The 14,722-nt window shown below is 42.8% G+C and overlaps 1 protein-coding gene across 1 annotated transcript in view; it reads left to right on the top strand.

Moving 5' to 3' along the window:
• The window catches only part of LOC102378994 (partitioning defective 3 homolog B-like), a 462,493-nt gene that overhangs the window by 33,783 nt on the left and 413,988 nt on the right, over positions 1–14,722 (top strand). The gene's annotated exons all lie outside the window — the stretch shown is intronic.

Below are 14,722 nucleotides of genomic sequence, written 5' to 3'. Positions count from 1 at the left end.
TAGGGAAATATTTACCAAAAAAAGGTAGAACTAGTAACCTGTGTTCAGCCCAAAAGTTCTTATTTCAGTAAAATCTATTGCTGTCTCCCCTTTACCTAATTTCCCACTTTTTAAGGTTTCATACTTAGAAATACCACATTTACTCTTTGCCACTGAAGGCTGCATAATGGGAGCAATGCTTGTGCAAATGGTCATACTTTATTGGTTTAGCAGTATACTATCGCTTTATTTGTAGCAATAGACATGCCATCTATTTTCAGTAAGCATTGGCAAACATGATGTATTTACTTACTCTTCAGTATTTATTGCTTAAATGTTTCCTGCCTTTTCTTATGAGAACTATATATAATAACATAGATTTTACAGTATGGTACACCTTTGCATATAAAGCCTGAAACCTGAATTTGACCTTTTATTGGTTTGTTTTAACCAGAAGTACTGAATTCATGGTGACACTCCAGGCCTTGGTCTGCTGGTTACTTTAGCTGCAGATGCCTAAGTCTGGGCATCCTTGCAGTGGCCTGGCTCCTCAGTCCAAGCCTCATCTTTCAATCCTGTGCTCTGGGTCTCCAGTGCCTGTCTGGGGTGCTCTGGGCCAGACCTCAGTCCTCTCAGCTTTGGTTTAACTCACTCAGCCATTAGTTCTCTGGGTCCGACACCAGGCTAGGCTGCCTAATGCAGAATGCCCCACTAGGCATCCCTCTGTGATCTCCACATCTCCCCCATAGTCACAATCTGGTCCTCTAGTCTCAAGATGAAAAAAACATAAACACAAGCAAACTGCTTCAACATGAAATTTAATTAATGGGGTTTGTATGCTGCCCTTCCAAGATAGACTCAGGGCAGCTTACTATAAGAGAATCAGAATAACTTAAAAGGGCAACAAGCATAAACAGAACAAAACAATTTGAAACAGAGATCCAGTAAACAGCATTTCAACCTAGATATAATTGCCTGCCCAAATAGAAAGGTCTCTGTGTTTCCAAAAGATGTCTGGGCTCAGGCTCTAGGGGACCTCCAGAGGGGGGGAATTCCAGAGCAGAGGAGCAATGGTTGAGATTGACCTCCTGTGCATTTTTGCTAAGGGGACTTGGCATGAGTGTCTATCTTGAGTTCATCTTTTGTTGTTGAGAAGTTGAGCTACCTAGTCCATCCTTATTGACAGACCAAAGCAAAAGACATGAAGTTTCCAACCCAGCGCACACTGTTTCTGGTGCAGTTAAGGTGCTATTTGTGCCAGAAATAAAAATTGGCCATGCCTTCACAGAATTTATGGTAATGTAAAATCACAAACCAGTCATAAAGATATTATTTGAAAAATGTGTAATATCTTTCTGGCTTGTATGTATGATGCCATAACATGAATGTGTGGCATGACATTACAGGAACTGCCCCAGGGCTCAATCCCCATAGTGGTCCTGATCAGCTGGTCAGTGGCTGGCAGGATGCCCTGGAACTTGAATCCCGGGGGTGATTTCGGCTAGTAGATGGGATATTGGGATGGCCCTGGGGCTTGAACTCCAGGACCACCCCAATCACCTGATTGTTGGCCCTGGGGCAGTCCCTGCCATTTGACAGCAAATTGGGGTAGCCCTGGGGCTTGAGTCAGCTGATTGGGGTGGCCCTGAGGTTCAAGCCTTGGAGGTGCTCTGATTTCCCATCAGCTGGCAGGGAAGACCCTGGGGCTTGAACCCACAGGGTGGCCCCTGCCAGCCAATTGCAGATCAGAAATGTCCTAGGACTTGAGCCTGGAATAATCCCAATCTGCTGATGATCAGCTGTTCATCAGCTAGCTTCGAGGATCACAGTGGGGATCCAATGCCCCTATGTGTCCCCATAGCCAGCTGACCAGCTGATTGTCAGGTACCCAACCTACCAGTGTAGGGGGAGCCCAGGACCATGATAGCAGTGTGATATGATTGGAATCTAATTTCTGACCACACAGTTGTGCCTCCTGCCATGTACATGCAGCATGGTAGGAGATGCAATTGTTGGGATCAGGGAACAGATACCATTGCATCTTTAAATATATGTCAGGGGACTAAATCAGGGCAAAAAATCTCCTTTAGAAATTAGGGTAGTTTTTGTCAGGTACTGCTGTGTAGCCTTGTTCCAGAGCTGTGTGACATTAGATTGGATGTGATAGCATCCTAGGCAGCAGTATTTGGGTGTCCAGTATCGCAAACTGCTATCTTTAGGCAGCCTTATTTATAAGTCTTTATCTATGTAATGAGTGTCTGTCTGTCTGTCTCTGTCTCTCCCCTTCTTTCCTCCCTTCTCTTTGTCAGAGCTGGCAAAGAAAATGATAGAGAAGAATAATTATTACCTGTTTTTAATGAAGTTTCTAAGAGTCATTTGGCACCATACCAGACATCCCTTGATTATTTAGGTCTTTATGCAGCCATTCATCACAGAAGTATCTGAACATGTTCCACATATACCATAAACAAAAGTGTTGGTTTAGCTGTCCTGTCCCATTTTCCAATTATTTAGGTTATCTTGGGTTGTCTGATAAGGCTTTTATTATTCCTTCCTTAAGTAGAGCCTGGCAGACTGCAAACCCTTTTTCAGAATGGCAAAAAATATGTTCTTCCACCTGCTTGAAAGATGGAAGCTGTACATGCTGCCTAGGATGGCATAAAAGGATTTGAAAAAACATAATTAACCATTCTATTTGGATAGTTAATCGTGCACAAAAAGGTTAAGCCTGTAGTACAGGAGTGGCCAACCTGTGGCTCTGGAGCAACATGCAGCTCTTTAGAAGTTAGTATGCGTCTCCTTGAATCTTTGCACAAACACACGGTGACCACCTTCCTCGCCCCTGCTGTAGTAGGAACCCTGGCTTCTGATTTTAAAAAAAAACCCCACAAAAAACAACTGTTGGGAATAAGAGTGAGATACCACAGTGCCAAAGTGTGAAAAACACTAAGAATGCAAAAGGTGCCTGGGGATACAGAGCTTAGGATAGGACTGAATATTGGCAGTTAGATCATGAGTAATATCTAAAGACCCAAAGTGGAAGAGAACTTAAAGCGAAGGCCTCTGTGTGTAAAAGATTTTCCTCCACATCCTCTACTTGTGCAATATTATGGATATATCTGCGTGCCATGATAGTGATGTCTTGAATTTTCAAGGCAAAATAATTTTGTCTCAGCTGTTTATTATTTTTAAAGGACTGGGAATTTTGCCTTGTTTTTTATATTTCTCAGATATATGGATAATATGTTAATCTGCACTTCCCACTGTTCCTGTGTTGGACTAATAGAAGTGGCCGCCCTCTGTAGGATGGCTGGGAATGTAAACAAACTTTTAAATTATCTTCAAATTCTAGAATGTAATAATTGAAAATGTAACAAATATGTGAAATATCTTGTTCGAAGACTTGATTATATCAGAAACAGTGGGTATTCCTGTGACTTGTACTACTTGAAATTTCCACAATACAGTCCCTGCCCCTATTTAAAAGACCCTCCCCCCCAAAAAAATAAACAAAAAAACCCAACAACTATGAACTGAGCACTGGATTGATTATATTATGTTAAAGCATAATATAAATAATGATCTAGTTTTGGGATTTTCCAAATTATTTGCTCTAATCCTACTATAGAGCAAATGAAAATATATATTAAACATTATTATAATTACTACTTGTGCGGGCCGGGCCCTTTTTCGTGCTGCACGCGGGCTGTGGCCAGCAGCCCGGGCACGCGGGGTCGGAGAGAGAGTCGCGACAAGCTAGAATTAGGCACAGACTCGTAGCGGTAGATTTAAAGATTGTTTACTTACACCGGAGATGGTTGCAGTGCAGACTGGAAAACTTGCTTGAGTTGCGGTTACAGATAGGAAAGATAAGAGGTGGACTAGAGTTCCGTCCCGAGAACACTCTTCTAGCCCGTCCGGATGGAGGCTCTAAACCGCGAGCCCGTCGTGCCAACCGAAGAAAGTACTCGTCCGAAAAGAGCTCTGAATAAACTCACACGAAGTTTGCTAGGCTCCGTGGGTCCTTCTGCTCACTCATCCAGACGAAGTTTGCTAGGCTTCGTGGGTCTGGTTCTTTTGCGCGCAGGGAGGGATACGTCTAGGAATCTATCGGCGACGGGGAGAGGCTAGAGGCTGATCAGACCTCTGTTGCCTGCTTGAAATGCACTGGGTTCAATAAGCTCCGCAGCGCTTAGAGATCTTCACACAGCGTGAAGTCTCCTCCTCCTGGTGTTTGTGGAGTCCTCCAACTTGGGCGGAAACCACTCAAGCTTTTTATACGGCTAGCAAGCCAATCACTAGCCGCCACGTGTGAATAATTTAGAACTGGCCAATAATGGGGCTCGAATTAGCATACAAATGGCGGGAACTCTTTGCAACAAGCATTTCTGTGCTGCAACAAAGAAATGCACCCTGCAAAGAAAGCTTCAAATTGGCGGGAAATTCTCCCTTGCACCACCGGGGTTCTCTTTTGCAGCAGAAAACTCCACCGTGCAAAGAAGCTGTAATTTAGCGGGAACAGTTTAGCAGTGCCGAAGCACACAAAAACAAAAATCACACCCTTTGGGTTGTGACACTACTGTTACTACTACTATCAGCATTATTAATGAATTATTGATATCTCTTGTTTTGAAAGCTCAAACATCTTGAGGGCAGAAAAATAAAAACATTGGATTATACTTTCCTTGGAAAAATAACAAGTGTATGTTGTAGTTTTGTATCATCTTTGAATGTAAGCAGTCCTCCTCAGTCCACTATTTTTCAGAGGTGCAAGGTGTTTGTATTACCTTTTTCATATAACCTAACTGACATCTTCATTTTCCTTTCAAAGATGTTTCTTTTGCCCGCTACCTTTTTAAATGAGATTCTTGGTATGTACCTGGTATATTGGAATGCTAACTTGCATCTTCCCAGCAGTATCTTCCCCCCCACAGTTAGAACATTTAGATGTTGCTTAATTTTTACATGTTTTGAGCAACATTCTATTTGCATTTGAAGATTAAGTAATATTTGGCTTCCAAAATGGATGCAGATTCCTGGTATCCATTCACTGGTTTTACAGCATTATTTCATGGGGACAAAATTGAGCATGTTTCAAACAACCATCCCATTTGTTTTCTTAATAATAATTTTTTACTTTAGGCAGAAGGCAGGATAGAGTTGTATTTATGTCTGCCAGTGGACCAGGTTGAAACTTATATAATCTTAACAGTAATAACTGAGAAATCTCTGTCCACAAAATACAGTACTTGTCTTTATGAATCTTGGTTTGCTGCTGACAGATGTTTCCAGATCTTTATGCCAGATTTTTTGCTACAGAGCGGTCTCTTAAGCAACTGTACCTAAGTTTTCCAGCTTTGATGTCCCTTCTGTGTTTTCCCCTTGTAGATTTCAATGATATACTACTGCTGGAGACCTTATTCAGTGTGAGCAAGGGTGACTGAAACTTGGTTTTCGTTTGTACAGTATTCCTTGTTACTGCACAGCTGCCCTTTTAACATTAATGGAACATATTGTTATTGTGGTACTTTGATCAAATAATGCTGAATTGAAAATTAAAATGTAAGCATTTGTGGGAAAAGTTTGTGAAACAACATCCCTCTAGGATATCTTTTTAGATTTAAAGGTCATACCCAAAAGGGGTAGCAACAGATGACAAGCTGAAGCCGAAGCAGATGGGCATTAATACAAAAACTGTAATGTGGATAAGGAACTGGCTGAAAGGTCGACAACGATAAAAAATATCAGGTGCTTGGATCCACATTTCTGGGGAAATGTGGAGCATGATGAAGGGCTGTAGTTAAGTAGGTTAGTATGAGGGCACATGCTGAACAGTCAGTGCAAGAGAGGGATGGGGGGGGAAGGGAAGTAGAATTCTTGCTGTGTATCAGACCAGCCAGTTACAGCAGTGGGAAAGGGGAGGAGTGATGTTTTATGGGATACCTGGAGGACTGACCAGACACTTGTCCTAGAATGCTTGGTGTCCACACATCGGGCTGACCTCATTCACAGTGAAACAGTTCAAAAGAGTATTAGATTTTTCCAAGCACTTTTGGACTGCTTCAGGCAGCTTTAAACCAGTTTAACAGGCTTGCAGGTCTGTTCTCGTTGGATTTAACTTTAATTTAAGCTAGTCTAAATGTTGTGTGTCCACACCCTGGAACAAGTTCAGTATATTAAGTTAACAGTTTAGACTTCAGTCACTTCTAGGCTACATTTTTGTAGCATCACAGTAAGATGGCAGTTAAGAAATGCTGCGTCATCACTCCAACACTCTTCTCAATATTCTTTGCCACGATACTACATCTGACCACCAACAAGCGTCTAGTAAGAGTGGCACTAAACTACCGAATGGGTGGTAAGCTTGTTTAACCTCAGCCAACTCAGAGCCAAAACAAAAACTACCCCAACCTCAATCATTGAGCTCCAGTACACTGATGATGCTGTAGCGTGTGCTCATTCAGAAGCAGATGTTTAGGCAATTGTCTACATCTTTACTGAGGCATACAAAAAAGTGACACTAAGACTGACACTTAATGTTCAGAAGACTAAGGTCCTCCGTCAACAAGCTCTTAATAAACATTCCCAGCTCCTGCATTTCAGATTTATGGTGAGACTCTGGAGAACATTATTTCCCATACCTTGGAAGCCATCTCTCGCAGAAGGCTGAGATTGATGAAGAAATCCAACATTGCCTCAAATGAGCAAGTGCAGTCTTCAGACTCCTTAGGGAAATGGGTGTTTGAAGATGGTGACATGAGTTTTGAAACCAAGCTCATGTTTATTAAGCAGTCATGATCCCTACCTTACTGGGGCTGAGATGGGGACAGCCTATAAGAAACACTACAAGTTGCTGGAGAAGTACCATCAGTGCTGCCTGTGGAAGATCTTTTGAATCCAGTAGGAAAATAGATGCACCAATGTTTAGCGTCCTCTTGCAAGCAAACATGATGAGCATCAAGATGATAATTATCCAACTTCAACTTTGTTGTGCTGGCTACATCATTCAAATATCTGACTCCAGACTCCCAAAGCAAGTTTTTTTTCTCTCAGCTCAGTCGGGCGTATGCTCAAGAGGAGGGCAGAGAAAATGCTTTCCTATGTGTGATTAAATTTTCTTTAGGGTTAGTGAATGTGGTGGTTGACAGAAATGTAAAAATGTTGGTATATTAGTGGAGAAATTTTTTAGCAACTAAATTGTTTTGGTTGCCAGAAACCTTATCTTATCTGTATCTTGTCCAAAAACTAGCATGAAAACATCACCTTAGTTTCCATTTTAATGTTGTTCTTGTGTTCTGCTCACATAATCAAAAACATTTGGTTTCACATAATTGGAAACATTTATGAAGCTCTTCAAAATTGGTGGAAAGTGAACAGGCTCACCAATAGAAATGGCCCCCAAATTAGATGTTCCACAGGGAAAGGGAAATGCCCATGATCACTGAAAGAATTGCTGAAATAAGGAGGCTAAAAGTAACTTGATGCTTCAAGATAATTGGCTTATTAGAAGATGTAGCTTTTGCAGAAAAATATTTGAGATTGGAGTTCTAGAGTTTCAATGAGGATTTCTGTTTTATTTTTGAAAGGGTAGATGTTTCTGAATTATGCAAATTTGAAATTATTGGCAATGTAGTTTCGCCAAGGATAAAGTTTGACCTTGTTACCTAGGTTATGAATTATTGCATTCTAAAGAGGGCAGTGTAACAACATTTGTGTAGCAATGATGATGATGTAATGTAGCATGTAGAGTATTTCCAGTTATCAAAGTGTAGGAACCTGCAGAAAATAAATTGAAAATTTTGTGTGCAATAGAGGATATTCTTAGGTTCTCTGAACTGTACTAGTCCTAATTTCTTGCATCAGAAGACCATCTGACTAATTTTCTTCTAAGTCCATTCCTATGTAGCTTACATTGACCAAAAAAATTGTCATAAGGACTCATGACATTCAACTCCCAGGGTCAAAATGCATAGTTTCTGAAAAGAGCTCATAGCCTCTTCAGTGCTATGTACAGTAAAAGCCGCGTTATCCAGGACCTTAGAAACCAGCATGTCCCATTAACTGGCATGCCGGTCGACACAGCAAAAGGGAAATGGAAAGTGCCCTCTGTGGCAAAGTAGCTTGAATGGGGCCTCCCTCCCTGTCCCCCAACACACTGATGCCAGGGAGGGGCAGCGACCTAAACAGGCAAAGATGTCTATTCACGCCTCTCAGGTAACTGGCACTTTTGGTTATCCGGCACCCCACCATCCCCATGGGTGTTGGATAACAGAGCTTTTGTTGTAGCTACGATATTAAACTCCAGAACTTAATCTGACACTAGTAGATATTAGCTTCTAGTGCTGGGTACCAGACTGTTGTTGAATATTTTTGCTTTTTATGGTTCATACTCTGAATCTTTCAATCTGTGTACACTTAATTTTAGTTGCAAGGTGACATTTGAACACTGTGTATAATTGTCTGTGGGATCAAGGCTTTAGATTTTCTTCCAGTATCTAAGAAATACTGTTTGATAGTATTGAAGCGGCCTGACAAACATCTTTGACACAGCAGTATTGTTAACAAAAACATAGTGTGAATGCAGAAGTAGTAATATTTATACCTGATAATGGCTCTCATTTTGGGGACAACCAATAAATACTTCTAGATCTGTTTTGCTCTTCAGCCTACAAATGCTTGAATCTGTTCTGGAAGAGGTGGTTTTCTTTCTATGTTGACTATCCCACCAGTAGTACCTGGCTAAAAGAGTTTTATACTAACTACAACTCATCTAGCAAACTTACATTCTGTTGTCTCAAAAAGCCCCATAGTCTATGTATATGTTCCACAAATAAATCCAAAGCACCTTCTGTTTTTCTTTGCACATAAACAAGCCTACCATAACACTGAGACTTTACTTTCTAAGAGTAAAGAAAATAGATTACTATCATCTAGTAAAGAGGCAAACTTACTCTATGCACATCCCCATCACACAGGGCATATAATTGTATTTCTGATATTAAAGTTGGATCCTTTCACCCTGCTTTCTTCTTCTCTAGCCTCCAAGTTAGCCTCCCCCCCGCCCCAATAAAGCCTTTTCCTAGCATCTGTGGCTGAGGAAAGGAAATAAATTATTGAGCTTCAGGCTACCTTAGTTCAGGAACATTTTGTAGACTCATGAAAAACAAAATGGCTCCCACACCTGTAGATTCATTTCACTAACAGTTGGCTCACCATCAGTGCCTAGCTTTGAGCAAAACTTAACTTTCATCTTGCTAAGTCATAATTAGGGAAGGAGAATGTGCTGTGACTACAACTATTTTTAGCCTTGCATACTGCAGGAAATAGTGGTGTGCAAATGTATGAAGAAATGATTTGCTATTTCTAAAATCCTGGAATGTCAAGGAAATTTCTTGAATTTTTACACTGGTGAGTTTGTTGCAGTTTAAAAATAATTGGCATCATTTTGAATGATTCTTAGAGTTTTTAAACTTTAAGAAAATTACTGTGTAAATATGTCACGTTGTACATGGTTGCTACATCACTTTGCTAATTAACTCTTGGAATTTGAGAGAACTTGACTAACAGCTGTTTGTGATATTAGGAGTGGAGAATATTTAGTCTTTTTCTCCTTTTCATAGAAACTCCTATTACTTCACTTCAAAAACAGTTTTGTGAAGCTAAGCTCTTTAACTGTGATACAACTCCATCCTTCAAAGAAAGCTATTGCTCTTAATCTGTCACAAAGCTTGTGGGGGGAGGGGATAGGAGTCTACAGTGGATTATGTTACTAGTAATTTATTTGTTAGCCTTACTGGGCATGTCTATATGTGCAACTAATGTGCCTGAATTTTTTCTGCACTGAAAATTCAGGCACATTAAATTGTGACCTTGTACACAGCTGAATATGCGCCCATTGGAAGCAAATTTGCTCCATCTGGGAGCAGTTCAGTCTACGGTTGTTCCTTCCCTGCTCTGCCTCCCTGGAGCAGCCAGGGGGATCTCCAGGTTTCAGTGGGTGCCAGCACTGGGTTGGTAGCGGATATGGGGGCTAGTCCTGATGTTGAGGCCAGAACGAATTTGGGGTCTAATTAGTGCTATGTCAATATAGCAGCTACAGGGTTTGGTCAACGAAAGGGTGGAACTTCACCCCTTAGACCACTTACAGCCCAATCTCCCATATCTAATCACAGATTGGATTGGGGAATTAATTGAGGTATGGACTGACTAATTACCAATCACTCCACAAGACTACAAGTGTTAAGGTTCGCAAATGAGATGGTTTATTTAACTGAAACTTATACACCCAATACAGTTAAACATCAAACAAGTAAACTGTAACACTAATTCAATGATCTCAGGTACTCCAAATTTATTTAATGGGTTGGGGAAACTTTATTCAACAGCTTGGCACCATAACACTCTCTTCACCCGAGTCTCCAGTATCAAGGAGTCACCAGGCCTTAGGAAAAATCTCAGGGAGGGATAGAAGGGATAAGGGTGATACTTATGAGGGGATAGAGGGCCAATTCTACAGTGTGTGCACACTCAGCACGTAATGCTGAGGAGCCAACCCTTGCTATCCCGGTGAGATTTCTTATGGTGAAGGACATCTCCTTAGCTCATGGCAACCAGGCTGGAACCCCATGCTCCACACCATGATCAGTCTGTTTGCACACACCAAGCCTCTCACAATCCTATCATTCTTTATTTTCTCTCTCTCTCTCTAAGCATCATACCATACCAATGCCAGCACACACACTCACTCACTTGCCCACACACCCACAGCTGTCAATCACAGCGCTTTTTATAGGGGTTGTGAACTCCACACTTCAGAGGCACTGCACATGTTCCTCAAGGTGCACATGCCACGCTATTCTGGGTGGGTCTCAGGCGATGACATAGTGGTATTAACATGCAGTTCATGTAGAAGTCAGACAGTGAGCTGCTTAACAGCACCTTAACCATGGACCATGTAACAAACCCACCTGGCCTCTACACTATTTTTCGTAGGGTGGGCGAGAGCTGTCCTAGCTTCTGGGCAGCTGCCTGCCAGCCACAAGGGTCCTGATCCCCATGTGGCTGGCAGGCAGCATCCTGCTGAGCCAGGGCAGCTCTTCCTGCTCCCTGTGGCTTCCTGCTGCCTTGGCTGACTGGGAGCAATTTGCTCCCATTCAGCATCTACATGTGCGCTTTGGTGCATTAGTTTAATGCGCTGATTTCTAGTACCTGTAGATACAGGTACTAGAAAACAGTGCATTAAACTAATCTACTGTGCATTAATTGTTGCACACGTTTAGATGGTGCTGCTCTACTGTGCATTAGATTAATGTGCAATAAAGTGTCTTGTGTACATGCACCCACTGAGGAATAGTGTCTGTCTTGTAAAGGGCAGAAACTGAGTTTTTTGAATAGGGTCATCATTCTTGTGTGGCCTTAACATTTGATTATGGACAGACCAGCAAATTAAAGTTAAGTTTTTACAATGGAGAATTGTAGGACAGCATGGTCACTGTCAGTGTTTCTGTTTTAACCACAGTGAGTAAAAGCTAAAGCAGTGCAGCCTAGCCCTCAATGAAACAAGGTGAAGTTGGTAACTGCAGGTGCTGTGAAGGTACAGAGTAGGCACTGAGCCAGTTACCACACATCAGCGTTTGGCAGTATGTCTCTTTCTGTAATTTGTTTGCTCGTCAATAATGTGTCTCTGTCTGTCTCTGGCATATGGATGCATAACACGTGTACTTGATATGAGGTTAGGTGAATTAATGTTTCTGTCACGCTTTGAAAATGTGTATGCAAGTGTCGTTTAGTTACATGTTTTGCGTATCTTGCAAGAACAACACTGCATACAGGAGAGCAAACATCTCTTTGTATATCTTGGTTGTTTTGTTTTGCAGCGAGCCAGTGATTCTGAGGTTGGACATAAAACTGCAGTGTTCCCTTCCAATCGGTCACATTTTCTAAGGACACATTTTCCTTCAATTTATTTAGTTCTGATTGTTTTAGAAAAAATACAGTTACTTTAATATTGGCTGCATTTTAATAAAGCCAAATTCCTTTTTGTGTTCTCTATTGTAAGTACAGGAAAGCAAAGGTCAGTAATTGCCAAACTGGTTCATAGATCATAAGTGGTATGCGGTGCACTTGGCAGTCTCCAAAGAGATAGTTGCTCATGTACATTAATTCATAGAACAGAAAGTCAGAAAGGTATTTTGATACTCTGTAGAATTGAGCAGGAAACAGGAATTCCAGATAATTTTGAGAATTTTTTACAGAGAAATATGAGTTTTTGACCGTGCACATGTGTGTGAAATCTGCCTCAAAACAAAATTGAGACCTGTTAATACTGTTTGTTTGTTTAAATAAAAAGGGGGGGGGGTGCAGTAGGGAGACAGAGAATGAATCACTACAGGATAATAAACCAGTAGCAAAAACACTTATGTAGGATGCAAGAGACTCACAGGTTTAAATTTATAGAAGCTATCTCTTGCACATCTTATAAGTTCCCTGTTTACTTGGTTATTGGCTATTCTTTTGTATTGGTTTTTGACCAGAAATTACATTCTGAACTTAATGAACTTTGAATATTTTCCCCCACACTGATACATTTGTTTGGGGGTTTATTCTCTTTTTTTCATTCCAATGAACTGACATTTTTTGACAAAAATATCACTGAAAAATTGCCAACCAACTTTATACTCCTGGAGCACATCCAGACAAGCATGCATGTGACTCTTGCAGCATCTCAAACCCCTTTGAGACGCTGCAAGAGGCACGTGCAGGAACAAAAAAAACATGCCCTACACTGCAGACTTGCAGGGTGGGGGCAAAATTAGATCCCTGGATATCCAGGGATCAAAAAATACCCCAGGGGAAAAAAGGGGAAGAGGGGCACGGTCCTGGACCATGCCCTGAGGCAACCAGAGGCTTGGTCCTCCACAGAGAAGCTCTGGAAGCCATCTCATGTGGGGCAGGCAGCAGTGCAAGCTGCAGGGACCTGGAACCGGCTTCATGCCATGTAAGTAGGAGGTTGAGGGGCTGAAGGAGGGTGGGAGGGGACCATGAGGGGGGCCTGCCTGGCCCCAGCCCAGCCCCCATTTGTTCCCCCCACCCTTTGCTTGCTCTCCCACCCAGCCCCCCTACACTCACCAGTAGTAGCAGCAGTGGTTGGGGCTGCTTGGGGCTTCATGGCACAGCTCCCCTGCGTGGGGAACAGCAGGGCTCAGCCGCACTGCCTGGTACCCGTGCTGCTGCATCGCATGGGTGTGGCCCAGCTAGGCAGGGCGCCCCACGCTGCCTCAGAGCTCTGGGCTGCTCGGGCTGAGTTGTGCTGAGCCCTGGGTGACAGCTGCAGCACCCCCAAGCTTTCAGACAGTGTGCGGTGCCCTGCTAAGCTGGGCTGCACCTGCACAATGCAGCAGATGTAGTGCAGGTGCCAGGTGGCCAGGGCTGAGTCCCCCTACCCACTGCTGCCGTGTGCCATGCGGGGTGGGGAGCTGTACCATGAGGCCCAGAGTGGCCCTGACCACCGCTGCTGCTGCTGGTAAGCTGTGGGCAGTGCAGGAGGCTGGAGCCGGGCAGGGGAGCAACGGGGGGGCAGGAGCCTAGAGGGAGAGCGATCAGGATCCTGGAGCTGACCAGGGAATCCCCAAATCATCTCTAGCCTCCTGATTACTTCTTTGCTAGTCTCCAGCCTCCTGCTTTGTTCTCCTTCTTGTGTACAGCCTCTGGAGGACTGGAAACAGAGCAGGAGAATGAGCAGGGAGCTGGAGAACGAGCAGGAGACTGGAGATTATTACAGGTGCTGGCCCCAGGCTCTAGCTCCTCCTATGTGCAGATCCAGGAGGAGCCAGGCAGGGTTATTTTGCCCCTAAGTGGCACAATTTGCTCCACAACAAAGGGCATGTCCTGGCACGTGCGCTGAGGCAAAAAGCCCCCGGGCCAAATTTGCACCGCTTCTGTTTGAGCTGCTGTAAGATCACGTGTTTGCATGTGTGGATGCGCCCCTCGTGTCTAACAGGTCATCAGATTTCACCCAGTTAGCTCTTGTGGACTCCAGTCACTTCTGTTCGATTGAGAGGAAGAGAGAGACTCCATAACTTCCAAGTTTGTTCTAATAGTTAATCACTCACACTGTTTAAAATCATTGCCTTATTTCCAGTCTTAATTTGTCTGGCTTCAGCTTCTAACCATTGGTTCTTGTTATATCTTTCTTCACTAGAGGTTCCAGTATTTTTTACCTCTAGAAGATCTCCTTGAATCAAGTCACTACTCAATCCAAGAGGTTTTTGTTTTAGTTGTTTTTTTTTTTTATCAAGATACTTCTCAGACTGCATAAAGTATACTGAGGGTTTTTTTGGTTTTTTTTTTACCAATACCACATCTGGCATACCCTAGGAATCCTTATCAGAATTATATTTTTCAGGATATAGTCCTCCATTTGCTAGGTGTGACCTGCATTCCATGATCCTAATAAATAACATCATGTTGGCTTAACTTAATGTTTCCCAGTGCTATATTGCCCAAAGATTGGTACATGATAGTGATTGGAGAGAAAATGTAGACATGATAATTCCTCTTGAGACAGGAGTGACCAATCTGCAGTACAGGCGCCACAAGTGGCACGGGCAGCCTCTGTGAGTGGTGCATGGCAGAAAGGGACATATAACACAGTGACAGATAGGATAGGAGCAGAAAGCAGAGCATCAAATCAGGCAGGGAGCACAGGGTAGGAAGCAGAAAGCTGAGCTGCAGATTGGGTAAG

Source organism: Alligator sinensis, unplaced genomic scaffold (assembly GCF_000455745.1).
Source record: "Alligator sinensis unplaced genomic scaffold, ASM45574v1 scaffold755_1, whole genome shotgun sequence".
NCBI classification, from domain to species: domain Eukaryota; kingdom Metazoa; phylum Chordata; order Crocodylia; family Alligatoridae; genus Alligator; species Alligator sinensis.
The sequence above is the reverse complement of the archived record's forward strand: the minus strand, read 5'-3'. Positions and strand labels throughout refer to the sequence as shown.